Source organism: Balaenoptera acutorostrata, chromosome 8 (genome assembly GCF_949987535.1).
Source record: "Balaenoptera acutorostrata chromosome 8, mBalAcu1.1, whole genome shotgun sequence".
NCBI classification, from domain to species: domain Eukaryota; kingdom Metazoa; phylum Chordata; class Mammalia; order Artiodactyla; family Balaenopteridae; genus Balaenoptera; species Balaenoptera acutorostrata.
In genome coordinates, this window is record NC_080071.1 from 59,079,240 (window position 1) to 59,106,164 (window position 26,925).

The following is a 26,925-nucleotide window of genomic DNA, read 5'->3' on the forward strand; positions in this document are numbered from 1 at the left end:
AAGAAGGAGAGAATCTTGCTCTGCAGTAGAAGCCCAAACTCTTGGATAAGCCTGGCGTTGCAACCTTACGGATTTCAGGCCTGGTGGTAACAATAAGGCATACCTCTCCTGCTACTAGGAAAGAAATTGAAGCTAATTTCCAGAAATGTCTTTTACTACTGTATAACTGAATTAAAATAGATTATCTAGGTTGAATTAAAATAGATTATCTAGGTGAAGTTTCCAGACTAAATAGCTTCAATATAAAACCCAGATCACACATTGCTTCCTTACTGTGATTTCAGGCTCCAAAAGCCATGCTGCCCTATCGCCCCTCGATGCAAATCATCCTATTAGTCTAAGATAGTGCTACACTTCTCCGAAAGGGGCAGTACCATATACTTGAGCCCTGTCGTGGTAAAAATAAAACTTTTAAAATCCTAGTAAATGAAAATTTTAAGTTAAAAAAATTGTACTACTGCTACCACCCCATTGTAAGATCTGCATTATTTTAAGAATGTTCTAGGAAAATAATGGTGAAAAGACACTTTGCTGACTACAGTGCTATACATGTTCCATCTGGGACTCGCATGTCATATTTGCTTACTTGATTAGCCAGGCACTTTTTCCTGTTAGTGTTCACATTCATCTTTTTCAAATGTAACCCTGGTTTTCATCTTAACCTGACAAGACCAACCTGGATTTTGACAGTCACACGGATTTTTATCTATTTAAACTGCTAGAAGCAAAATCTGATTTTGTCCCTGGCTTTTGTTATTAAGAAAAGTAATAAAAACCGAGGCGGAATTAGATCAGGGCCATCCATTATTTTAACCAGGAACAAAAAAGAAATATACGGCTCTACCTAAGTATTGGATTAATTTAAGTACACAGCGGATGTTAAAAATTGCGTTTAAAATGTGTTTCTCACCTGATCATGTATTTGGTATACAAATCTTAACATCTTCATCGCTTATTGTAGAAATAATAATACAGTAATAATAAAAACTCTCATTTGTTGAGTGTTTAGTGTGTATCTGCCCTGTGCCAATTTCTGTGGTCAAAGCTTAAGCCTTGAATCGGTCCCACCCAAACTGCTTGGCCGCTACACAGCAGAGGTAAGGGATACTGGGGAGCTTCGGGTGGAAGATAAACAATAGGTTCTACTTCAGTATTATTATTCCTGTTTGTATAGATGGTGCATTCTCAACAGGGGCTGTATTTCCCTCATGAGGGGGAAAATTGGTTCTTGGGTCTTAAAAAAATCAGATATTATGGCTGAAGTCGGAGTGTGAGGGAGATGTGACGATGGGATAGTCAGAGAGTTGCTACCATGCTGGCTTTGAAGACGGAGGGAGGGGACATGAGCTCTGGAATGTGGAGAGACTACAGAATCTGGAAAAGGCAGGGAAACAGATCCTCCTCTGCAGCTACAGAACTGTAGGATAATAAATGTGTGTTGTTTGAAGCCACTGAGTTTGTGCTAATTTGTTCCAGCTGCAGTAGAAAACGAATACGCTCAGTTTCCTCTCCTGTTCACTGAGAAGAATAGAATGATCTATGTCACAGGTTTGTTGTAAGCACTAAATAAAATCATTTGTGAGTGGTACTTAGCATAGGGAACATAGTGACATATGCTGGCTTTGACAGTACTCAGACAGTCAAGGTTTGCGCCCTCAGTGCACTTTCCCACGTTGAGGTTGCTGAGAGACTTCTTTCTCTGATTATTTCAGTGACAACAGTCAAGCCTCAAACTGGCCCTATTATTTTAAGGAGACTTCACAGACTTCTCAGATTCATCATGTATTGATTTTATTTTATGTTTTTAACTTTTATTCAAGTATAGTTGATTTACAATGTTGTGGTGATTTCTGCTGTATAGCAAAGTAACTCAGTTATATATATATATGTGTGTGTGTATATTTGATTGGCCAAAAAGTTCGTTCGGGTTTTCTGTACGATCTTATGGAAAAACCGAACGAACTTTTTGGCCAACCCAATATACTTTTTCATATTCCTTTCCATTTTGGTTTATCACAGGATATTGAATATAGTTCCCTGTGCTATACAGTAGGACCTTGTTGTTTATCCATCCTATATACACTAGTTTGCATCTGCTAATCCCAAACTCCCAAACCTTCCTTCCTCCACCCCCCTTCCCCTCGGCAACCACAAGTCTGTACTCTGTCTGTGGGTCTGTTTCTGTTTCGTAGATAGGTTCATTTGTGTCGTATCTTAGATTCCACATATAAGTGATATCGTATGGTATTTGTCTTTCTGACTTACTTCACTTAGTAGGATAACCTCTTGTTCTATCCATGTTGCTGCAAATGGCATTATTTCATTCTTTTTTATGGCTGAGTAATATTCCATTGTATGTATGTACCACATCTTCTTTATCCATTCATCTGTCAGTGGACATTTAGGTTGTTCCCATGTCTTTCTTTGCTCTTGAAAATAGTGCTGCTATGAACATAGGGGTGCATTATCTTTTCAAATTATAGTTTTGTCTGGGTATATGCCCAGGAGTGGGATTGCTGGAGCATATGGCAACTCAATTTTTAGATTTTTGAGGAATCTCCGTATTGTTTTCCATAATGGCTGCACCAATTTACATTCCCACCAACAGTGCAAGAGGGTTCCCTTTTCTCCACACCCTCTCAAACATTTATTATTTGTAGACTTTTTAATGATGGCCATTCTGACCGGTGTGAAATGGTATCTCGCTGCAGTTTTGATTTGCATTTCTCTAGTAATTAGCAGTGATGAGCATCCTTCATGTGCCTATTGACCATCTGTATGTCTTCTTTGGAGAAATGTCTATTTAGGTCTTCTGCCCATTTTTTGATTGGGTTGTTTGTTTTTTTGTTATTGAGTTGTATGGGCTGTTTGTGTATTTTGGAAATTAAGCCCATGTCAGTCTCATAATTTTCAAATATTTTCTCCCAGTCCACAGGTTATTTTTCATTTTGTTTATGACTTCCTTTGCTGTACAGAAGCTTGTAAGTTTGATTAGGTCCCGTTTGTTTGTTTTTGCTTTTATTTCTATTGCCCTGGGAGACTGACCGAAGAAAACCATCATGTATTTATTTTATATTTCAACTGTGGGATGTTTCTTTCAGTGCCTTCCAGGTACCACCAACTCTTAGATCCTTCCTCTAAGCAATTCTCCCCCCATTCTCTTCCCCTCTTCTGCTCTGTCTGAAACCTTGGTGGGGTGTATGGAGAAGGAAATTTCCAGCAATAGCAGGGAGGAGAAAAGGGCCAGCTGCCAAGCACCCCAGTGAGGGGGGGGAGCCCCAAGTGGGCTGCCATGCCAGAGGGGCACTCCAAGTTAGAGCCTGCCTGGGCTAAGAAGAATGAACTCAGATGCATTGTTTTCTTTTTTTAACTTAAGGACAATGTGTGTGTGTGTGTGTGTGTGTGTGTGTGTGTGTGTGTGTGTGTGTGTTCATTCTTGTTTTTTCTAATGACAGAAAATTCCACTGAAAATGAGAATCTTCACAGTGTAGCATTCACTGACCTGCTTCATTAAGTCAGTTGGGTTGAGCCTGGTGTAAATGAAGTGAAGGCCATAGGTTTTTCTCTCTTTGTTGAGTCGATTATTTTCACAGAGAACAGCTTTTGCATTATCACAGGAAAAGAAACCAATGGAATTGTATTCCTACTACTTAAAGTGCTAAAACTATGTGTGTTTACATATGTTATCTTTCAATCCTCATAGCATCACTGTGAAATAGATATTATTACTCTCACTCCCCGCTGAGGAAGGGCGAGTATCCTCACAATATCACTATGAAATAGATAAATAGATATCATGACCCCCAATTCCAGCTGAGGCCCCAGGGGCTCAGGGAGGGTGGCGGCTGTACTGGTTTGGCTGGGACGGCGATGTGACTGCTGTGTGGGGCTGCTGCGAGCTGGTTGCCTAGGCAGGACCTTTCCATTGAGGCCATGTTTCAAAGCCTAGTTTTTAGCCTTGGAGGTCCACACATTGGACTTTTTTCTGTGACCTCAGAGATGCTCAGACTCTATAGTGATATACTCAGGCTAACACAGTTTCTCTATGGACGATGGATCAAGCAGAAAGCTTATGTCTTTATCATTAGGGCATTTGTTCTTTCTAAGGACCAGGACATCCTCTTTCCAAAATCAAGGGCTCACAGTCTTCTCTTGCCCTTAACGCCAATCTGATCCCCTCAGTGCCCCCGAGTTCTTTATGAAATATGCATCCGGCCATTTCACTCCCTTGCTGTGACCCTTCAGGGACTCCTTGCTCCCCTCAGGATAAAGTTGAGGCTCCATTACTTACGTCACAGGCCTCTCTCCCTTTGGATTCATCACTCCTCCCTTCACTCAGTGTTAGGGATACTGAACACCTCCATCAGCCCTGAATCTTTTTTGTATCTGTGCTTTGGTGTATTTTGGTCCCTCTGCTGAGATCATGTTCTTCCCCTTTTTTTCCTCTTCACTGTACCCCATTCATCTGGCTAATTCAGGGGTCAGCTTAGCTCTAACATCCAACTGGAAGCTTCCCTTGATCCTCCTAATCTCGGTAATTTGCTCTCACCCTCTACCCCCAAGTCAAAGTGATCTAATAAAACCTTGTACTTCCTCTATAATAGCTTGTGTTGACTTGTGTCCTGTTTATTTGTCTGGTAACCCTCACCAGAATCTGAGTGACCACATCTACTCAGTTCTCTGAGGCCAGGGTCCATATTTCACTCACTATTACTCTTCTACCTAGTACTTGGCACAAGCCTATGTATACAGGAAGTGCTCAATAAAATTTTCTTGAATGAATAGAGAATGGAAGACCTATGTTGAAGTCTTGGCCTTGCCACTTTCTAGTGTGCCACTTTTGACAAGTTCTTTACATGCTTAGGGCCTCAGTTGCCTCATTTTTAAAAAGAGAAATTTCATTGAGATGATATGAAGTTCTTTCCAAACATGAACATATTGGGATTCTAATGCAACTCATTAGCCATCCAGAAAACATAAATCAACAGTCAGTCGTATCTTGCAAATGATAAGTTGGGAGCATTGCCATGGAATTCATTTCTTTAACGTGGATTGATTATTTCACTTCATCTACTTATATACATTAATGGTCAATAGATTCATACCTGTACTTGTGTTGATATTTACCCCCTTAACTCAAGGGTTTATTTTCTGCCAGATACTCTTCATTTATGCCGATAAGCACATCCAAAAGGAGCCTTTTAAGCCTGAGAAAATGATAAATTTTGTTTATGTCTACTTTTTTGTTCTTATGTCCATCTGTTTTTACCTAGAGAGGGACTTAATGAAATCTTCTGCTGTACTAATAATTTCAATTGAAGGTAATTAAATAAACCATTATATGAGAACAGCGGTATCAAATAAGAAAAAAACTGCAAATTTTGCTGATTATTCATGAAATTGAGTTGGTAATGGATATAATACCGTATATTAATGGTGTGGAATATTTGATATGAAAATAAAAGGAAAAAAGAGAACTACTAACATGCCAGCAGTAAGAGTACGAATGTGAAATATAAATCATTATAATAGCTCACACATGATGTCTGCTAGGTTATCCCTGAAGAGGGAATCCACACCAAACTACAAGATTGCATCTGAGATTACAGATTTTGGAGGTTGCTTCCTTCTACATTCCTAACGCTTATTATCATACGTATCAGAATCTTACCATGTCTCAAGTACTTCTTGCTACTAAATTAAACATGCTTAGATATTTCATTAATATATTACATGTAATAATCTGAAGTAGTAATTTACTAAGAGTTTCTATAGGTGCAATTAATTTTTCCTAAAATTTGCTCTGTTTCCTGGTAATTATGACTAATTCAAGACTTAAAAATAGACTGAATTTTTTTCAAAAATTACTTCTTAACCTTACTACGAAGTCTTGCACAATTCAATATTATTGAAATGATATACCTGCTGGGTTAAAACAGCAGTATCATCAATATTCTAAGTAAACTCACTACAAATGGATTTTATTTTCTGTTTTTAACTGAAAGTTATCTTGCCCAATGTAGAATTTCTTTTATCTTTGGACAAAACTGTATTTGGCTTAGGTTATAGGCTAATTACCATTAGGGTTCTTTTCCTCTCTCTCCATTACTTTTATGTATTGTTGCTTATTTAGCAATCCATGATGATCTTTGACCTCCTGACTCAGCAAAGCCTGCTTCCAGTCAGGTGGCCATGACCTTGTGTGGACAGAGCACAGTCTGTTAGCAGCACATCAAGAAAACACCAAAGACAAATGGATTTGTTGTTTCTCTACTGACAAGTTAACTCTGAGCTCAAATCATAACCGGTAAAAATGATTTAAAGACTCAAATACTTGGTACAGAAACCTTGATGAAAATCTATACTTTTCAAGAAAATAAGAGTATATCTTTATTTCATATGGAAGATAAATTGTGGTGGTTTATTTGGGACAGCTTTTGCATTTTATTATAGACTACTTAAACTACTTTGCAAAAAGTAGGTTAAAGAAATTAAGAAAGTAATGCTCATATTTACATGTCCTAGTATTGGAAGTGAATTCCAATTTTTATGCTTAACATGGGGTATGCGGATAAGTAAATTAAAGTTCAAATCCTGAAAGTTACTCATTATGTTGATAATCAACTGAATATTATAAATGTGGCCATATTCTTTTAAAATGTTAATTATTTCCATCGTTAAGGTCAGTGATTCTTAATGGTGGGTGGTAAGGGTCTATTTTGTAAACAATGTAGTACTTTTTCTTGTAGCTCTGATTTTTTAAATTACTATCCTTAATTTGATATTTCCAATAGCATTATAGGAAAATAAGAAAGGTTTTCATTATCAAAAGATTGAGAAACCCATTTTAACTAATGTGCAGTTAAGAAAAGGTTGGTCCATGGCATAATTTTTGACAGGCAAGAAACAGAAGGAAAATGAGTTGTTCTCACTGAGCAGAAATCCAGACATTCTTGGGGAGGCAGAAGGGTACATATCTAAAGACCCAAGAAAGGACACACAGTTGGAGAAGTTAAAAGGAAGAAAGAAGGAATACAGTGCCCAGAAGAGTCCTTTGTACATAGTAAGCACTCAATAAGTAGTTTTGAGTGAATAAATGGACTTAGACCACCCAACCATATGAAGCATTGATCTAATTTACTTCTGATATAGCATACAAAAGTGACACAAAGGTAGTTAGTAGGAGTGAGGAGAGACTTAAACTCTTTGGGCATCGCTAGAAGTCTTATTCATGTTTAAATGAAGAAATATCTCAGATACCAATTTACCTAACTGACATTTTCATTTTTAGAAAGGTAAAGAAATTGAAGGAAACTTCTATTTAGGGATCAAATTTTAACCAAGAAGAGATTGCTTGGTGAAATAGAAGTGGAAGGAATGTGTATCCATTTATTCAACAAATATTTACTGGATGTCTGCTATGTGCCAAGCACTCGGAAGACTATAGCCGTGATGTCATCTTAGCTTTTGTGATAACCAAGGAGCAGGTTATGTACATACAGCAGACTTTAGGAGGGAAATTTCAAATAGTCAAAGAAGTAGATGTGATTCCATAGTCTGAGACCCTAAAAGAGGAGATGACAAAGGAGATGAGAAACCCAATCCTTAAGTTTAGATTAGGGCCCTTTCTATGTGTTCCTGAGACTCCTCAAAACTCTCTTCTCAAATCCAGTATCAGGCTGGGTCATAATTCCCCTGCGCTCATCTCTATTTAGTCTGAAGCTTTAAGCTTCAAGACAGCGGGGCTGCATCTATCATGTTTATCTTTGTATCCCAGCAAATGGGACAGTCCCTGACACATAGCTTACATATGCCCAATAAATTATGTATACATACACACCCACAATTCATTATATATATAATGAATTAAGCAATAAATAGTGATGAAATTCTGATAATATAATCATGAATAGTTTCCCAAATTATCAAAGATAATGTATACACCCACACACACGTTCCAAGTCTAACAATTCACAATTTTTTGAATGATTTGAATTAAAGGTTTGAAAGTTCTAAATAATGAGGAAAATAAATGGCTGTGGCTGCAAAGGGCATGCTCAAATTAACTCAAAATATAAAAGACCATTTCAAGAAGAACGCAAGGAGAGGCAAATAACTGAGAATACCAAAGAGAGAGATAATCCCATTAGAATAGTGTCAGGAGGCCTAAAGTCCAGAGTGAGTTGAAGTATGTAAAAAATTCTAAAAACAACAAAAGAGACTTAAAAAGCTGGCAAGGAACAATTCTATAGAAAATGACGGTGACAAAATAAGCCAGACATAGAAAACTGGAATGCTTGTGATGTTCAGTATTGTGCCCATTTTTGCTAATGACATAGTTATAATTTCTGTCAAGACTAGAATACTATTTTTATTGTAGACTTTTTGTTTTACTTTTGTAGAAAACAGAACAAGAAAGGGATAGGACCTCTGATGAGAAAAACAAAAGACTATTCATCTCTTCTTATTTTTGCCTTTTAATTGAGGATCATGATTTCCCACCTGGTAGGGTAGAACAAAATGTGAACAAGAGGGAATTGAGACCCACAGCAGCATAACACTAGATCCTTAGCTGTTTGGCATGGATTGGGGTCTCCTGGCCCAGACTGTATCCACAAGCCTGAGAACACTCATGCCTGTGACTGTCCCACTCCAGCCAGCCACACTGGAGGCATTCCAACGAATGGAAAAGTCCCCAAAAGCCTGGAAATTGACAAAAAGAGAAAATATAAAATCCCAGCAGAATTCTAAAATTTATTATGAAACTTTTTGAGAACACTCAGAAAGAGGCAATCATTAGGCACCAAAAGGAAGTGAAGCAGGACTAAATGATTTTCTTCAATAGAGTAACAAGAATGCAAGATGAAGAAAATGTGGTAGATTCAGTGTGTATAAATTTCATCAAGGCAGTTTTCACAATATCTTATGATTCTATTAGGATTTGATGGAGAAATATGAACTGAATAACAGAATAGTCAAGTGGATTCACAGCTAGGTTTGCATAACCAAACCCAAGGAGTGCTAAAGAATGGGTCCATGTGATCGCAGGGGTGATCTATAGACATCTGCTTGTGTTTTTCTCTAGATCTCTCTGTATCAGCGATGTGAATGATGATGAATCTGATGGAGATAATACAAATAAGAGACATCTTTTGAATTCTTAAGTGTCAAACACTTTTCTATTACTCTATGTGTATTCGTTTATTTAATCCTTACAACAAGGAAGCTGCACAGCCTCTTAGGTAGCCTCATCCACCAGCAAGAAGAACTACAGGTCTGCAGCCTGTGGAAGGAAAACCACATTCACAGAAAGATAGACAAAATGAAAAGGCAGAGGACTTTGTACCAGATGAAGGAACAAGATAAAACCACAGAAAAACAACTAAATGAAGTGGATATAGGCAACCTTCCAGAAAAAGAATTCAGAATAAAGATAGTGAAGATGATCCAGGACCTCAGAAAAAGAATGGAGGCAAAGATCAAGAAGATGCAAGAAATGTTTAACAAAGACCTAGAAGAATTAAAGAACAAACACCTAGAAGAATTAAAGAACAAACAAACAGAGATGAACAATAACTGAAATGAAAAATACACTAGAAGGAATCAATAGCAGAATAACTGAGGCAGAAGAACGGATAAGTGACCTGGAAGACAGAATGGTGGAATTCACTGCCACGGAACAGAATAAAGAAAAAAGAATGAAAAGAAATGAAGACAGCCTAAGAGACCTCTGGGACAACATTAAACGCAACAACATTCACCTTATAGGGGTCCCAGAAGGAGAAGAGAGAGAGAAAGGACCTAAGAAAATATTTGAAGAGATTATAGTTGAAAACTTCCCTAACACGGGAAAGGAAATAGCCACCCAAGTCCAGGAAGCGCAGAGAGTCCCAGGCAGGATAAACCCAAGGAGAAACATGCCGAGACACATAGTAATCAAATTGGCAAAAATTAAAACCAAAGAAAAATTATTGAAAGCAACAAGGGAAAAATGACAAATAACATACAAGGGAACTCCCATAAGGTTAACAGCTGATTTCTCAGCAGAAACTCTACAAGCCAGAAGGGAGTGGGATGATATAATTAAAGTGATGAAAGGGAAGAACCTACAACCAAGGTTACTCTACCAGGCAAGGATCTCATTTAGATTTGATGGAGAAATCAAAAGTTTTACAGACAAGCAAAAGCTAAGAGAATTCAGTACCACCAAACCAGCTCTAAAACAAATGCTAAAGGAACTTCTCTAAGTGGGAAACACAAGAGAAGAAAAGGAACTCTGGGCTACACAAACGAACCCATAACAATTAAGAAAATGGTCATAGGAACATACATATCGATAATTACCTTAAACGTGAATGGATTAAATGCTCCAACCAAAAGACACAGGCTTGCTGAATGGATACAAAAACAAGACCCATATATATGCTGTCTACAGGAGACCCACTTCAGACCTAGGGACACATACAGACTGAAAGTGAGGGGATGGAAAAAGATATTCCATGCAAATGGAAATCACAAGAAAGCTGGAGTAGCAATACTCATATCAGATAAAATAGACTTTAAAATAAAGAATGTTACAAGAGACAAGGAAAGACACTACGTAATGATCAAGGGATCAATCCAAGAAGAAGATATAACAATTATAAATATATATGCACCCAACATAGGAACACTTCAATACATAAGGCAACTGCTAACAGCTATAAAAGAGGAAATCGACAGTAACACAATAATAGTGGGGGACTTTAACACCTCACTTACACCAATGGACAGATCATCCAGACAGAAAATTAATAAGGAAACACAAGCTTTAAATGACACAATAGACCAGATAGATTTAATTGATATTTATGGGACATTCCATCCAAAAACAGCAGCCTATACTTTCTTCTCAAGTGCACATGGAACATTCTCCATGATAGATCATGTCTTGGGTCACAAATCAAGCCTCGGTAAATTTAAGGAAATTGAAATCATATCAAGCATCTTTTCCGACCACAACGTTATGAGATTAGAAACCAATTACAGGGGGAAAAAAACGTAAAAAACACAAACACATGGAGACTAAACAATACATTACTAAATAACCAAGATATCACTGAAGAAATCAAAGAGGAAATAAAAAAATACCTAGAGACAAATGACAACGAAAACACGACAGTCCAAAACCTATGGGATGAAGCAAAAGAAGTTCTAAGAGGAAAGTTTATAGCAATACATGCCTACCTCAAGAAACAAGAAAAATCTCAAATAAACAATCTAACCTTACACCTAAAGGAACTAGAGAAAGAAGAACAAACAAAACCCAAAGTTAGTAGAAGGAAAGAAATCATAAAGATCAGAGCAGAAATAAATGAAATAGAAACAAAGAAAACAGTAGCAAAGATCAATAAAACTAAAAGCTGGATCTTTGAGAAGATAAAAAAAAATTGATAAACCTTTAGCTAGACTCAGCAAGAAAAAGAGGGAGAGGAATCAAATCAATAAAATTAGAAATGAAAAAGGAGAAGTTACAACGGACACCGCAGAAATACAAAGCATCCTAAGAGATTACTACAAGCAACTCTATGCCAATAAAATGGACAACCTGGAAGAAATGGACAAATTCTTAGAAAGGTATAACCTTCCAAGACTGAACCAGGAAGAAATAGAAAATATGAACAGACCAATCACAAGTCATGAAATTGAAACTGTGATTAAAAATCTTCCAACAAACAAAAGTCCAGGACCAGATGGCTTCACAGGTGAATTCTATCAAACATTTAGAGACGAGCTAACACCTGTCCTTCTCAAACCCTTCCAAAAAATTGCAGAGGAAGGAACTCTCCCAAACTCATTGTATGAGGCCACCATCACCCTAATATCAAAACCAGACAAAGATACTGTAAACAAAGAAAATTACAGACCAATATCACTGATGAATATAGATGCAAAAATTCTCAAGAAAATACTAGCAAACAGAATCCAACAACACATTAAAAGGATCATACACCATGATCAAGTGGGATTGATCCCAGGGATGCAAGGATTCTTCAACATACGCTAATCAGTCAATGTGATACACCATATTAACAAATTGAAGAATAAAAACCATATGATCATCTCAATAGATGCAGAAAAAGCTTTTGACAAAATTCAAGAGCCATTTATGGTAAAAACTCTCCAGAAAGTGGGCATAGAGGGAACCTACCTCAACATAGTAAAGGCCATATACGACAGACAAACAGCAAACATCATTCTCAGTGGTGAAAAACTGAAAGCATTTCCTCTAAGGTCAGGAACAAGACAAGGATGTGCACTCTCGCCACTATTATTCAACATAGTTTTGGAAGTCCTAACTACGGCAATCAGAGAAGAAAAGAAATAAAAGGAATACAAATTGGAAAAGAAGAAGTAAAACTGTCACTGTTTGCAGATGACATGATACTATACATAGAGAATCCTAAAGATGCCACCAGAAAACTACTAGGGCTAATCAATGAATTTGGTAAAGTTGCAGGCTACAAAATCAATGCACAGAAATCTCTTGCATTCCTGTATACTAATAACAAAAGATCAGAAAGAGAAATTAAGGAAACAATCCCATTCACCATTGCAACAAAAAGAATAAAATACCTAGGAATAAACCTACCTATGGAGACAAAAGACCTGTATGCAGAAAACTATAAGACACTGATGAAAGAAATCAAAGATGACACAAGCAGATGGAGAGATACACCATATTCTTGGATTGGAAGAATCGATATTGTGAAAATGACTATACTACCCAAAGTAATCTACAGATTCAATCAATACCTATCAAATTGCCAATGGCATTTTTTACAGAACTAGAACAAAAAAATCTTAAAATTTGTATGGAGACACAAAAGACCCCGAATAGCCAAAGCAATCTTGAGGGAAAAAAATGGAGCTCGAGGAATCAGACTCCCTGATTTCAGACTATACTATAAAGCTACAGTCATCAAGACAATATGGTACTGGCACAAAAACAGAAATATAGATCAATGAAACAGGATAGGAAGCCCAGAGATAAACCCACGCACCTATGGTCAACTAATCTATGACAAAGGAGGCAAGGATATACAATGGAGAAAAGACAGTCTCTTCAATAAGTGGTGCTGGGAAAACTGGACAGCTACATGTAAAAGAATGCAATTAGAACACTCCCTAACACCACACACAAAAATAAACTCAAAATGGATTAAAGACCTAAATGTAAGACTGGACACTATAAAACTCTTAGAGGAAAACATAGGAAGAACACTCTTGACATAAATCACAGCAAGATCTTTTTTGATCCACCTCCTAGAGTAATGGAAATAAAAATAAAAGAAACAAATGGGACCTAATCCTTACAACAATCCCTATGCAGTTGCTATATTTATCTCCACTTTACAAATGAGTAACACAGAGGGTTGAAGTAACTTCCTCAAGGTCACACCATTCTTAGGTGGCAGAGCTGACATTCAAGCCCAGACTATTTAATTAGTGGCATAAGTTACATAAATGATATCCATCAAATTGTGGATGACCACAGTGAAATGTGTAGCTAAAATTGTAAAGTTATAGATTTGGTATCCAGAAAAAGAAAAAAGAAACTCTAATAGACTGGAAAAATTAGCCAAATGAATAAAGATACAATTGAGTCAAATATAAACTCATACACTTAAGTTCCAAATAAATCAACTGCAAAAGTAAAGATTGGGGAGATGGGACTTACAAATAGATCAAATGAGGAAGTCTTGGGAGTTTCATTTAACATAGGCTCATTATGACCGATGGACAGTGTGATTATCAACAAAATGCAATCTTAGAGCAAAATCTAAAAACATTGTTCTTCTTCCCATTAATAATTTTCCACCCCATTTGACTTTTTTTTTTTAACCAAGTCAGCTTTACATTTTTTATTCTAATTCTAGGGAATACTAAGGTTTGTAATTTAGAATGAACCCGCTAAATAATTTTCAGACGATTCCCTTTATTTTCATTGAACCAAAATGATGGCAGCAGACTAGTGGAATAAGCACAAGCTTGGGAGTCAGTCCCAGAGGCTGAGTCCCCTCCTTGCTGTTGACTGACTCTGGGACCTTGGCCTTAATGTCTGTACGCCTAGTTCCCTCATCTAGAAAATGGCGATAATAATGCCTACCTTGCAGGAGCATCCTGAGGACTCAGGGAAATAGACATAAAGAGATAAAATCATCCAGCGTGGTGCCCGAGGGGGTTTCATTTGGTTCACTGTTGTAGCCCCATCATGTAGGCCAGTGCCTGTCACAGAGGAGGCGCTCAGAGGTGTTTGCTAAGTGAATACTGAATGAATGAATGAATGAATGAATGAGTGAATGAACGTGTTCAGTAGAGGATAGTTCTTACTAAAGGCATGGCAGTGTTTTCAGATGTGAGAAATCTTTGTAAAGCAAGAAACTGATTATTCACAGGTTTGAAGAAGGGGAATGCTTTGTCATAGCTAAATTTACTTTTTCCCATCATGCAGCGTAGCTTCAGGATTTTTTAAAAACTAAAGTAAAACTGTGACCATTAGGTCGTCTTTGTAGTGTTTCTTCAGTCCTTACACCATTCTTCCGTGAGGTATCTAGAAAGGTCTCATTCTGCCTAGTCAGATATTGTTTGAAAGCTTGAAATGAAAAATGAAACCAAGTTAAGTCTGGCTGGTAGCCATTCAGAAATAGATTTTTTTTTTTAAAGTAGATTAATTTTCAAAGACATTTTTCCTCTTTAAGACTTCCTTGTTTTTAAAGAAGCATTTAGTAAAACAACAGGAATGTCTTTTCAGTGTCTGGTTATCTCTTTTTCAAGACTGAGTTTGGTAAATTACATAATATTAGCTGTTGGTCATCTTCCAGGTAAAAAATAAAACCAAATGAAGTCTTTAATGTAATTTATGAGTTTCTCTCCTAGAGCTAAGTGAAACTCAGCTTCATAGCTTTTATTTGTTTTGGGGCCTTTAATATTAGTCAGATTAAAGCTTATGTTTTTATAAAACTGTAAGGACAAAGAATTATGTTAAAATAGCTAAAAAAACAAACAAAAAAAACTTCAGTGTTTGATTCAGCATGTCAAGAATAACAGAGACTATAGGGTCTGGTTTCAGAACCTTGTAACCAAAAATGACAGTGTGGTGGGATGGGGAGTTGGTGTGGTGTTGGATGAGCAGGAACTCTCGCATTCGCTAAAAGGAGAACGAAAGAAGGATGTTAACTCTTTGCTGTATTATGAACAGGACAAGTGTATAACTGAAACCAAACCATTAACACCTTTTCACATACTGCCTTCTGATGTCATCTAATTACTTACTGCCTGCTAACCTTATCTCCCTCAGGAGCCGATCTTAAAATTACACTGCGTTGCAATTAGTTAACACATTGCACCTAGTCAAGGCACATAGTGGACGCCCAGTAAATATTTGTTGAATGACTTCTGTGCACTATGCAGGTGGGTTTTCTTTCTGATCTCATGCATGACTTACTTGTTTCCACCAGAGAGGTTTCAGTTTTGCTCTTTCTCTTACTGGAAATGGCATTACCATCATTGGCAATACTGCCTCAATGCAGTGCAAAAGAACACCTCCTCCTAGAAGCCTTCTCTGATTAACCCACCTGAACTAAAGCCATCTCACCCATCGAGAAGCCCCTTTTATAAATATGGTTGTAGTCATTTCAGAATGATTTAAGATTCTTATTTCTCTTGGCTCTGACATCCCCCATGCCCCACAATATACACGCATCAAGAATAGGCATTGAGTCTTATTTCCCACAGGGACACACACAGGGACACCCCTGCACATGCAGTTCCACCTATGGAAAGCACACTCAAAGGACGTGTTCTACAGCTAGGTAATGAAATTTTTAACATTCGTGTACAAAACCAGACAACCCTGATTGCTTGTCTCTATCGGTCTGCCAAGAATGGGTATAAATGGAATCAAGGCTGTGAGAGATGGATCTTTTTCATCAGACAAGTGATCAAAACCTAATACATTTACACCTCAAAACTGCTTTAAAGGAGATTGGATGACTAACAGAAAGTCTTCCAAAGGGAAATAATATATGGTATTATATTTAATTGAGAGACCTGTACAATATTTGAACTTCTGTACAAAAACCAGTTTCGATTCATTCAATCTTTAGAAAAATGATTTGGAAGAGATTAAACTACATATTGCTATGGCTTATAGACCATCATAAGCCTTTGGTACCTTCCAAACTTCCCCCAATGTGAGTTGAGCCATAGGTCAGGCTGGGACTCAGAGCAAGGTGTATGCTTTCAGGCAGGCCTTTGATTGCTGTAAACTAAAGGGATAAGCAGACAGGTCGTGAGAAGGTTTACAAAGAACCTATAGAGTGCATAAGGGTGTCAACAGCAATAAAAATCCTATCTATAGGTGGAGTTACAGGGTATATATTGGTGAGGTTAGTGGTTAAATGTGTTTAGCTTTGGGTTGGAAACCACTTTTTTCCCCTCATATTCCACAGAAAAGATACATTTTCGGCCTATCTCTTTCAGACAGAGCATAGGCTTTGGTGCAGGGGAACTAGAGGGCTAGCCTAGTGACCTGATTATCCTGAATACAAGGCTCTGAGTTAAGAAATAAAATAAGTAGGAGACGTTGGGGAGGTTACCTGGTTAAAGACATGGGCTACGTGGGGTCCAATACAGGAGGTTGTAGAGGGCTTCAGCGCTCATGATTCGACCTTGACTCTGAGAATGACTGAAACACTGCTGGGTTGGACATATGGGGGGAGGAGGAGAAGGAGTGGATTGGAGGGTGTGTAAAGTGATGTGGTTAGAGCAGCATTTGACAATGCTGGTTTTAATGGTGGCATTTAAAGTGATACTCCAGTACTAGATGTTGAAACCTGGGGAATAAATTATTGAAGACTCACTGAAACCAAGAAAGGAAAAATAAAATGAGAGGACATTCACTCCTCTTTTTCCACATGTCTTTATTGAACATTTAAAAGGTCAAAGGCACTCTCCTAGGTACTTTGGAAAAGGGAAAGGAGAAGTGGAATTGATCAGAGACAGGCTTTTTAAAAGGAAGAAATTCTTTTTGTGATTCATTAAATCTATTAATATCTCATATATTTGAAGCACTTTAAAAACAGTTATTAATTTCCCCAAAACAGCATATATTTCAGGTGATGAATTTCTATTTTTTTATTATAGCTAGAAATTGAAATAAAATTCACTAAGGCAGTGAATATGACCTCTAGAATTTTGACCATATCATAAAATGGCCAAAATGAGTTTTTTTATCTGTGATTGCGTTAGAATAAATTCAAGGGCATTAAAATCATGTTAATTCTCTCTTTTTATCCATCTTGATACAATTACCTGAAATCAGCACGTAGGAAAGGAGATTTTGTAATTTTTAGGCTGTTCTGTTATTAGCTCTAAAACCTTATTTGAACTTTGTTCTTTCCATGTTATAACTGCTTATTGTCTTCTAAAGACAAGTACCTTAGCTGTGAACTTGGTCACTAGAGCACTGACCACATCTGGTAGCCATAAGACAGGAAACCGTGACCTGGCATGGGTTTCTGAGCCATTCTACAAGGAAGAGGTATTATAGTCTTGGATTCACTTTTGCCTGTGCTGAAATTTTAAGAACATGATAAACAAATGGCCCTGAGGACACTGAGCCCTGGAAGTCTCTACCCATCTCAGCAGTGCTGCAGTCAGGCCTCAGCCTAGGACTGCCATCCACACCTCTCTAGAATTGCCCTAGGCTTCCCTTAAGGTGGCAGTGTCCATGGTGAGGGAAAGGTGTATCCAGGTGAGGGCAACTTGTGGTCAGAAGGTTGTGTTTCAAGGGCCAGTTCCATCACTGGCTAGATGCATGACCATAACTTCTTCCGCCTTAGTTTCTCACCTGCAAAATGAGGATGGAGGGGAAAGCAACCACATAAGCTATGGAGGAATCGAATGAGATTATTTATTTATATTTATTTTATAGCACGTAATGTGTGCTAAGCACTGTTTTAATCGCTTTACAAATATGAACTCATTTCATCCAAATTACTACCCCATGAGGTAGTTACTATAATCATTCTCAGTTTACCTATGAGGAAATGAAGATGTAGAGAGGTTGAATAACTTGCTCAAATCCCCAGACCAGTAAAAGGCAGAGTTGAGATTCAAACTTGGCAAATTGTAATTACTTATTTTCTATCATAAGAGGATAAGGAAGAATCTGAATAGCAGAAATGGGCAGTGGTTCCTGTTTGCCATCATTTGGGGGCCCAAGATCCTGTGTGGTGGTGACAGAGGCACAGTAATTAATGCAGATGTCTCTGCCACAGGGCTGGCTATAGGGGCTCCCGGGCTGACTGCCTGTGGGTGGTTAGCGAGATGGTGGGTGAGAGGCCTGACCCTAAAGAGAAATAGTGCCTTTCTAAGAACATGTTGAATTTACGAGTTAATTTTTTTTTAAGTATCAAACCAGCAAACATAGATAGGACTAAGGTGACTGTAGGTGGCATAGGCCTGACAGGCCTTCTCCATTCTGCCCCACAATGGTTATCCCCACTCCCATGCTCCTCACACTAGCTTCTCCCTGGTGAAATTCACCATGAAAACTTCATTCCTTTGGGTGAGGGCATGACCCCTAATAAAATGTATATACCCCTGGACACAGTAGTACATTATTCATTTAGTGTAAAATTAGCCAGCAGATGCCTCTGGTTAGGTCTAGAACCAGGAACAGGTTTTAGAATGGGGAGGGGAGAGAGTAAGGCTCAGGGTGCAGTGCTAGGAATGTTTGCTAATTGATTGATCTGCCTGTACTGGTGTCACTGGAAGATTAGAAGCCCTTAGCTGACTCCCATTCTCAGGAACTGACCTTTGGAACGATGACTGCGGTCCCAGCCCATACTGTCTCTTAGCCTCCGGGGCAGTCCGTGTAAAGTTCACAAGTTCAGTCTTACAGCTATGCGTTCCCCAAGAGGAGAAGAATGAAGAACTGGGCATTCGCTACCAGGGGCCTGAAGGCAAAAGCACAGGGCAGTTTTACAAAAAGGAAACAAGTATTTTCGAAGTAGGTGAGTCCCTCCGAGCCTCAAGTGGCCTCAGCCACCAGCCCACCCCTCGGCCACACCCAGGATCCTGCTACCCACCCCCGGTCTCTGACTCCACGTGGCTGCCTCGCTGTTGAGATGACTTAACTGGACGCAGTAAAAGCAAGTTGATAAAGGTGGCCAGTTCCGGGACAGGGCTTATCTGTCTATCGAGAAAGGCAGTCAAGACGTGCGCTGGAAGCCCTGATTTGGAACACCAGGACACCTTACCAAGTGAGTCGAGGTGGATTTTGTTGGAAAGGCTTAGGAGCAGTAGTACTGGGTGGGGGGAGGAGGCGTGAGAGGGGCTGGCTGCCTGTAGTTCTCTTCTGCCTTAGTTGCCTGGCACTGCTCTCCCAGCAAACGCCAGTGCCTGTAAGTTAGAACATCACAGACTGTTTTGATTCAGCCAGTGCCAGTGACGGACGTTTCAAGGAAGTAGGAGGGACCTGACTTGCTCTAATACTTTGAGAAAACCATTAAATGTTTACTAGGAGGGTTCTGGCTTAATGAACCAGGAATATTGTGAGTTCCTTAGAACAGAGATTTTTGAAACCAGAATATCCTCAGGAGAGATGGTGGCTTCCTTTACCAGGTGTTTATTCCATGACAGATGAGCACGCTTGCCCAGAGTTGGCTGTGAACGTAGAGCTTTTGTTTGCCAGGTTTTGTCAGGATTTCTCTTTGCCAGGCCAGAGCTATAGTGCAGAACCACAGTGCATGTTTTCTTTGGAGATGAATATCAGTGTTTTCCTTCAAAATATGCTGTAAAAACTTTAAAAAAAATATACAACCTCCACTTCCAGCCCACCCCCTCTAACTGCGAGCCCACCTCTAACCCTCTGGTGAGCCCAGTCTCTGGGGTGAGACTGGCTAGCCGGGCAGATCACAGCACCAGCATTGCTCTGCCCCGAGCCTTGAAGCAGGTCAATTCCAAGTCTAATTTCCTGAGTCCACACGCTGATTTCCTTCCCCACCTCCTCTTTTCTGTGTTTTTGCTTGTATATCTGTCTCCATCAGAGGGTTTAAGCTTCTTTGGGGGCAGGAGCCCTGGAGTCAGGAGGTCCAAGTTCAGATCTCAGCTCAGGCACTTACTGGCAGTGTGACTTGAGTAGCTCACCTCTCTGTGCTGGCATTTCTTTTTCTATAAAATGAGGGCTGACATACTCCATAAGGTCTTTATGAGAATTAAATGAGTTCATACATGGAAGGTGCCGGGTATACAGCAAGAGTTGCATAAGTGGTATTTTGTAACCATTGCCAGCATTCCCCACAGAGCCCAGCACATTGTAGGTGTTTAGTAAATGTTTGTCACATACTAATAAAAAACATTGCCCTTTGTGTAGGAATTGCCATAGCTGGTTGAAGAGCTGGGGGAAAAGAAAAAAAAGAAAGAAGGCATGGTATTTCCTTTTCAACATTTGGGGAGTTGGTGTGAGGTAGTTTGGTGCTCAGGGGTGTGAAGGAGAACTGTGCTTAGTCTTTTGTCTAAACCCCTCTGGAGTTTGGGATTTGTTCTGCAGGCGGGCAGTAGGGGATGGTGGGCAAGGCGGTGTGATCTGTAGGGAGAGAGCCTATTATGGCATGCTTGGAGAGAGTGGAATTTATTCTTCCGAACCTTGTAACGCTGGCCACTTCACCTTTCCCGAGGCATCTCTGAGGATAGGCCTGTTTTAAAGACTTGAGCTGACATCATCGCATCTTAAAAGAACTGAGCATAATTGAATTGCTGATACAAGTGGGTACTTGCCTCGGCCCCGGGTCACCCACATCTCTATGGAAACACATGTTTGCTTGAAAGCCCAGCAATCAGAGGCAGAGCCTTCCAGGAGCCAACATCGGGTCACTTTTAGAAAAAGGCATTTATTTATATTCTCGAGCTGTCAGAGACCTATGCAATGAAATAATTTCAAATTAAATAGAGAAATCAGGCCGCAGATGAATGCTAATAGAGCCTGCCATGCGCCCTCCCCCTGTGCTCGCGGTGCCTGAGATCTGCGCGTTTATTTTAGCTGTCCTTTGCTCTTTTCCGCCCATTTGCATTCTGCTGCCTTGGGGAGGTGGTTTGGCACTTTATGCAAAAATGGTTAATCTTCATTCATACGCGTGTGCCGGTTCTAAAATGGAAAATGCAAAGCCGGGCCTGCCGTAAAGTGTGCGGTGTGCTCTTCCCGGCCGACTCTGTGTGTGCAGCGTGTCCAAGGGTGCACAGTCCTGATGACTCTGCTTCCTACGCGAGTACTCGGGGCTGTTGAGTCAAGACATTCTCTCATAAAGGTCTGAAACTTGCATCAGCACATCTTGCCCTAGATGTGCTCAAGTGATATCCTAAGTGATTGGAAGCTTTTATCTGCCTCTGGAAGCAGGATTTTTCGAGCAAGTATTGACTGTTAATGACCTGTTTAAAGAAAACATTCAATTTTCTTTCTTCCCCCCACAAAGAACTTAGTAGGCAGTGACATTTCTAAACCAAAGGCTAACGCTGCTTTTCAAAAGGGGCAGAGACAGGGCTTTTAAATGTGAAATTTTTTTCCCTGACATTTGCCCTTAAAATGCTTTTCAATGAAGTTGTTCTAACAGTGGGTTTAGTACACTGAAGTGTCTTTGAATAAAAATGCAACCTTGAGATTTTTTTTTTCCCCCTTCAAATTAAACAAAAAAGTTTAGGTAAGAGTCTTCATATGAAATTCATATTTCAGTCACTATTCTCTGTTTCATTGTTTATGTGTCTTCATTCCCAATAATTAAAGCAACTTTCCTCCAAGGAGCAAGGCACTGCACAAGAACCTTTATTAAACTGTGGGAATTAAACCACAGAAGAAAGAGCTAAAGTACTTAGATTACGAGAGACCTCAGTAATTACAAGGCCAGGTAAGGAACAGCTAAGGTAGGAGTGAAAGGGAAGAGGACACAAAATGGAAGACAGAGAAGATTAGGCAATGGAAGAGTTAAGCAACAGAAAACCTATATGACGTTATTGATACATTTAGGCAAAGTCCCAGTTTTATAGAGAGAGCACTGTTTCCCTCTCCAGCTGGCATGTAAGTGCCCTTGACTGTGCTTAGGGGACTGGACAGTTAGTCCTTGACCAGTTTAAAGGTGATCTTTACAGAGAAATAGCCTAGTACATGGGAGACAGCACCCACATCTTTTTTAAGGTGAATTTTCAGCTTTCAGCTACTCTGGCTACTAAGTACTTGCATCACCCCCAGGGCCCTTACAGACTTGAATACCTGAGAGCTGAAAAGGACCACAGAGGTCCTGTGCTCTGACGGCTAGAGAAGATGCCACCCCAAAATACGGCAGTGGTGGTTCAGGACATGGTACCCCAAATATGCCGCTTTGGCGTATTGATTATTGTGAGGTGTGGGCACTTGAAAAACAGCAAATGCAGGAAGAGGCTTTCTCTGAACTCCCCTTTTCTGCTTAAAGACAGATCGTCCAAAAGGAGCTCAGTTGTCATAAATTCCCTCCCCGGGAGTTTCACCAACCAGGGAGGATGTTGACTTCCGTCACAGGAGGGGAGACTAGAGAATGGACACCACACTCAGCAGACTTTGTCACAAGCTACCATACCTCCATCTGTTCTTCTAAGGGCTCATTCGTCTTTCCTAAAAGTCATTTACTCTCCCCTCTGCTTTTCCTGTTAAGATGGTATTTAATCCTGAATTCTAGGCCACCTCGGGGGAGTTCTTCATTTTTCCCTGAGTATCTCCCATGTGTATGTGAGATATACATGTTAATCTGTTTGTTTTTCACGTATTCATCTTTTATTGCAGGGGTCCCAGCTAAGAACTCAAAGGGTAGAGGGAAACTTATTTTTCTTCCCCTACAACTCCAATCTCTTTTTCTGCAACTGAATACCTGAGGCCCTCATGCTATACTCTGACAATCTAGAACCTTTACTCAGATGTTCCATCAGGACAAATGGTGGCCCACATAGACAGATGTGCAGGCTTCCCCAAGCTCTCTGTCAAAATTTCCCTGTCCTGTTTCCCATTCCCTCAGAGCACCACTCTCTGCTAAGGGCCAAATGATGGCAGTAGAGAATGAAATAAATTAATGTGTGAAATTGCACTTTCTTCCAGAGGTGGTAGTAATCCATAAGCTGAGTAAAAATGTACACATCTCTTAAGAAGTTTCCCCAGGTTAGGAGTTGGCTCTCTGGGAGACTGTGGGATGCTCTGTTTTGACGGAGAGGCTTTTTGCTACTTCTCCAATCACATGGCATAATTGACTTCCTCCCTGCAAGATCAGTCCCGATTCTTCCTCTCTGAGGCAGCCGTGAGAAAATGTCTCAGGATCTATGTGATCACAACACTGTCTAGGCTGTACCAAAATCAAATACAGAGACACTTTAATTACTTTAACTTAGAAAGATGGAGTAGTTAAACATTAGACCCTGGAATGTCGTGGAGCCTCTGGGCAACATTGCAGAACCAGGAAAGCAGCTTGTTGGTCAAGGGCCCACTAAATGAAGCTTCTAACATTCTCATCTGAGGCAGAAGCCGCAGGAAAACAGCCATCTCTTTATAACAGGTACATTCCCTCCCATTCCTGTGAGAGTCTAGTGCTTTGCTCTGCAGTCTGTGTGCCCTGCGAATGTACAAAGCATACATCACATGCCTGCCCGGCTGGAGAAGGCAGCGCCTGGGACCGGTTTTATTCTCCTTGCAGAGTTCTTACTGCAATTCATATACAGTGAGCCCCATGACTTGTTTATGATGCTTTTGAGGTGTTATCAGCACAATGGCTCTGGGCTCCAGAGCTTCAGACTGCCTGGGGTTGAGTCCTGGCCCTGCCACTTACTGTGGGACCCTGGGTTGGTTACTGAATCTCTGTGCCTCAGCTTTCACGTGTATGAAATGAAGATAATCACAGTTTCTACTTTATGGGGGTATGAGGGTTAAATGGATAAATATGTGTCAAGCACTTAGCAGAGTGCCTGGCACAATCTAAGTGCTCCATATTATTATTATTATTATTAATATGTTGGTGAAAAGACCATTCCCTAAAGAAACTAGCTCCCCACCCATTTATCTATCCAGGCATCTGGAGAATCTGTTTGTTGCGTGTGGTGATTGGGATCAAGGAAGTGGCCCATTCTTAATATTCCCAGGCCAGAGACTATAAAGCAGTGGTTCTCACAGTTTGGTTTGCGTGGGTCTGAATGCCCTGGAGGGCGGGTTAGAGCACTGACTGCTGTGCCCCCCTCCCAGAGCTTCCGATCCAGTCCTTCTGGAGAGGGGCAGAGGATTTACATTTCTTACAAGTTCCCAGATGCTGCTCTTGCTGCTTCTCTGGGAATCCCACTTTAAGAGCCACTGCTCTAGGACAGCAGTTTCCAGTAGAAGTATGATGTAAGCAACATAGGCCATTTAAAATTTTCTAGTAGTAACATTAAAAAAGTAAAAAGAAATGGGTGAAGTTAATTTTAATGTTATATTTTATTTAACTCAACATGTCAAATATTATCATTTCAACACACAATTGACATAAAAATCTATTGAGACAGTTTACATTCCTTTTCTGTAGCAAGCCTTTGAAATCCAGGATGTATTTTACGCTCCCAGGACATTCTGGTTCAGACCAGCCGCATTCACATCTGACTTTGCAAGAAAATGACCCGAGGAAGTTTCTTTTTTCTGGCCTCCATCTCCCCCCCCCCCCCCATACCAACTGGCATTCTCTATTTTTATGTTTTTTATATATCATGGGAAAACTTTGCATAAATGACCTTGAAAAAAATTGTTAAAATCATTATTTTAAATTTTGTCTTACGTATTTCCTCTGGCTCTCTGAATTCTTTTCAAGAAAAGTGATATGACACCTGAGAACAGGAAAGGCAGTCTAAGAGCAGTAATAGGTTTCAGAGAAACAAAAGTGAAACTTTATTACTGTCTACATAGTGAAACAGGAGGGAAAATGGAGATTGGTAAATCAGAAAGCAACTGGCATTTCAATATACTGTTTTAACTTTTTATAGTTTATATGATTGCATGAGAAATATAAACATATACATATCTTTTTTAAACTCCAAGTTTGGTAGTTGATCAGATTGTGGTACATATTAAACTCCTCTGAATTGTATTAATTAGAAATAGTGAAACAAATGTATGTGCAGGAATTTGCACTATTCAGGTGTATTTTTCATAAAGAATATTTCTCTTTTTTACAAACTAATAGATTTTCTGACTAGCATTAATGCATATTAAGATCTTTGCATAAGTAAGTTCAGTTTGATGGTAACTATAGTTGTGGATTATTAATTTTACACTGGAGATGTGTATAGATGATATATTGGTGATAAATGGTGAAATGCTTTTCTTTGGGATTGACATCTTTCCTAATAAGTTTTTGACTACAGAACATATATCTAAACTGAGGTGAGAGATCAATCTGAGATTTCATAAATAAAATTTCAGTCAACAGTTTCCTTGATCTTTATTTTTCTCTAGGATATATGTAAAACTTAGTTGATGTATATGTATATTTGTAATGTTATTACTGAAAACTGAGGTGTAATTATAGGGAAAAAATTTCAAACAATACCTAAGCTATTAAAATGTTGCACCAATATCAGGACTTGTATTTCTGGCTTTCTTCATTTTCTATTGATTATTTATATGCATGGGACATGTATGTGTGGATTTGAATAGTTAGGCCCCAGTAATTGGTCTGTTCTAAGAAGAATTGTAGTGATAATAGGAATTAGAAACCAGGTTCTTCCCCAAGAAGTCAGAGATCGTTGTACCTTTCTTATGGACTTAAAGCTCTCGAGATCAAGCTATGTTAGAGATAGACCATCAAGCATGGTGACCAAGCGTGATGAGAAGGAAATAGGAGGTCCGTTGGCCCCAAACATGTCAACTCACTCACAGCATCAAAGGCTTCTCGGGTTAACCCAGGGGGTCTGCAACTTTGAGGGATGGAGTTTCAAGTTGCTGAACTCTGGGCCTGTCATTTAGGAGGAGGTGACAATATATTGTTTCTTAGAGGAAAAGTTCCTTAACTATTTAAGTTAAGCAGTTAAGATTCAGATTAAATGGATCTGGCTGTCCCGATATAGTTCATAGCAGAGAACAGAATCCCAGAAGAACAGGGGCACAGCACAGTTTCATTTTCCTAGGGGCGAGGGAGTCAGAGGAAAGGTAATGGGCATGTGATGCCATGCCAGGGCGAGGTGTGCTTCTGAATATTCTGGAAGGGCTAGTGCCAATCTGAGGTGTGGACACTCAGGAAGGGCCTTTGACACTGAAGGTCAACCTTGTCCCTGTTGTTTCTCCTTATCAATAGAACCCAATTTAACTATCTAGCCACTTAAATTCTTAATTCTTAAGGCAAATCAGATTTATTTTCTATTTATATTGAAATCTTTCATTTAGTTTCCATAACTGGAGCTGTAGCTGATTTCCCAATCTCTCTGTTACATACCAGCCAGTGGAAAGCCTTGATGTGCAAAGACCATAGGAATCCAGCTGGAAGGAATTGCCTGTAGAGATAGCACACAGGGGGGGGGGGGGAAAGAGTAAAATGGACAAAGAAGAGCTCCCTACAAATTATTTTTATCTTATCTTCCCATCTGAGAAACCTGTAATAGCCCCATTCTACTCTCACAGCCAGCCTTTTCCTTCCACAAAAAAAATAATATTGTAATCAATCTTACTGGCATCACAACCAAAGAAGAGTCTTCCTTGACTTAGACGCCAAAGCAATGAGAAAGGGAGTTGCCAAGGAAATATATATATTCCTATGAATCTAGCTCACCATTCAGTTACTGCCACTTACTCAGATCTCAGAAATTTTCTGTCCTCTGTGGAATTCCTCCCTGATTTCTCTATAGATTGTA

General features: G+C 39.4%; 1 protein-coding gene and 1 long non-coding RNA gene across 6 annotated transcripts in view; one reads left to right on the forward strand and one right to left on the reverse strand.

The window, feature by feature from the left end:
* SPATS2L (spermatogenesis associated serine rich 2 like) overlaps positions 1–26,925 on the forward strand; it is a 166,608-nt gene that overhangs the window by 52,769 nt on the left and 86,914 nt on the right. Inside the window, exon 1 of one of the 5 annotated variants that reach the window (XM_007190487.3) lies at positions 19,107–19,310. The exons of the other annotated variants lie outside the window; for them this stretch is intronic. The gene's annotated coding sequence lies outside the window, so the exon portion shown is untranslated. Of the gene's footprint in view, positions 1–19,106; positions 19,311–26,925 lie in introns of those variants that run through there. 5 annotated transcript variants of the gene reach the window in all.
* LOC102997567 (uncharacterized) lies at positions 17,024–19,454 on the reverse strand. Its single transcript, XR_451776.2, has 3 exons — positions 19,308–19,454; positions 18,863–19,004; positions 17,024–17,893 (listed from the first exon to the last, which is right to left on the reverse strand). It is a non-coding gene; the product is annotated as an uncharacterized LOC102997567 (long non-coding RNA).